Source organism: Octopus bimaculoides, chromosome 14, assembly GCF_001194135.2.
Source record: "Octopus bimaculoides isolate UCB-OBI-ISO-001 chromosome 14, ASM119413v2, whole genome shotgun sequence".
Lineage (NCBI taxonomy): Eukaryota > Metazoa > Mollusca > Cephalopoda > Octopoda > Octopodidae > Octopus > Octopus bimaculoides.
The window spans coordinates 2185995-2187756 of NC_068994.1; the positions used below are offsets into that span (position 1 = coordinate 2185995).

The window sequence follows — 1762 nt, forward strand, 5'->3', positions numbered from 1 at the left end:
TATATATATATTTGTGTGTGTGTGTGTATACACAGGTATATATCCACACAGACACACATGCTAAAAGTTGTACATAGTAATGTAAATATACTAAACGCACACGTTCGTTCAGTTTAAAATGAGAATCAAACCCACCACCCCCACCACCATCACCTCTCTCATCCTTTCTTTTTCTCTCCCTCTCTTCCTCTCTCTCCCTCTTTCTCTCCATCTCTCTCTCTATCTCTCTCTCTCTCTCTCTCTCTCTCTCTCCCTCTCTCTCTCTTTCTCTCTTAAAACAATGATGCTGCTTACTTGCATTGGTGCTGTGCAGTGATGACTCTTTTTTTGCAGCTGTTTATCTCCGGCTGGGAGTAACTGTTTCCCCCAACACGAGCCACTCAATGCTGAATGCCGTGTCAACACAAACACACACACACACACACACACACACTCCCGTGCACTCTTTCAATGACAACTTCTTACACACTCACATTCTCTTTCACTCTCTCTCTCTCGCTTTCTTACTTTCACTCCATCTCTCTCTATCTATCTACTTTCTATCTGAGCATCTGTGAATATATGTACCTGTGTGTGTGTGTGTGTGTATAGACAGATAGATAGATTGGTAGATAGATAGATAGATAGATAGATGCATACATACATCCATACATATAGTTACCGATATTACATATGTGTGTATAGATAGATAGATACATACATACATACATACATACATACATACATACATACATACATACATACATACATACATACATACATACATACATACTTACATACATACATACACACATACAGATAGTTACCTATATTTCATATGTGTGTGTGCATGTGTGTGCATAGATAGATAGATAGATAGATACATGCATATATACATAGAGTAATAAACATTACGTGTGAGTGTGTGTGTATGTGTTTGTATGTGTGTGAGTACATATATATACATATATACATACATAGATAGTTAGATATGGTTATATGTATATTGTATGTGTGCATATATATATATATATATATATACACACACACATATACATACACACATATACATGCATACATACATAGATACAGCCACATATATATATTTATATATTTAATGAGAACTGCTTATTCATAACATTTGTGCGTGTATATGTCTGTGCATGAATGTGTGTGGGTGTGTGATTGTATGCAGTTATTCAGTGCAGTAGCGCACTCATTACGTGTACACTTCATTGTGCATGAAGTGCAGTGTTCAAATCCCCTTGTGGCTATTTGCATATGTACATACATCTACATATGTATCTGCAACAACTACACTTGTGTGTGTGTGTGTGTTTGTGTGTGTGTTTGTGTTTGGGGGGAGGGGGTGTAGGCTATATAACAAATGTGTACCTGTGATTATAGGTGAACAAGTAAATACATGCAAAACTCTGCATGTGTGCGTGTGCATCTGAGACATGTTTAGATGTATATCAAGTATATGCATATTTGTGGCTATGTGTGTCTATGTACATAAATGTATATGTATGTATTTGTGTTTGTGTATGTAAGTATACACATATATATATATTTATATATATATATATGTATGTATGTATGTATATATATATATGCTATATAATATATTGTTAATAATATCAGAAAATTAGTATCAGAAAATTCTCCTGAAAGATATTTATGTGTGTAGAATAATTGTATCAAAAATATAAATATACATAAATATATGTAAATATGTATAAATATAAATATATAATAATAAATATGACAGTTTATATATATA

At 33.4% G+C, this 1762-nt stretch overlaps 1 protein-coding gene across 4 annotated transcripts in view; it reads right to left on the reverse strand.

Annotated features, from left to right (window-relative positions):
- Nucleotides 1-1762, reverse strand: part of LOC106873951 (protocadherin 18) — a 71709-nt gene that overhangs the window by 50546 nt on the left and 19401 nt on the right. Inside the window, exon 1 of one of the 4 annotated variants that reach the window (XM_014921493.2) lies at nt 295-377. The exons of the other annotated variants lie outside the window; for them this stretch is intronic. The gene's annotated coding sequence lies outside the window, so the exon portion shown is untranslated. Of the gene's footprint in view, nt 1-294; nt 378-1762 lie in introns of those variants that run through there. 4 annotated transcript variants of the gene reach the window in all.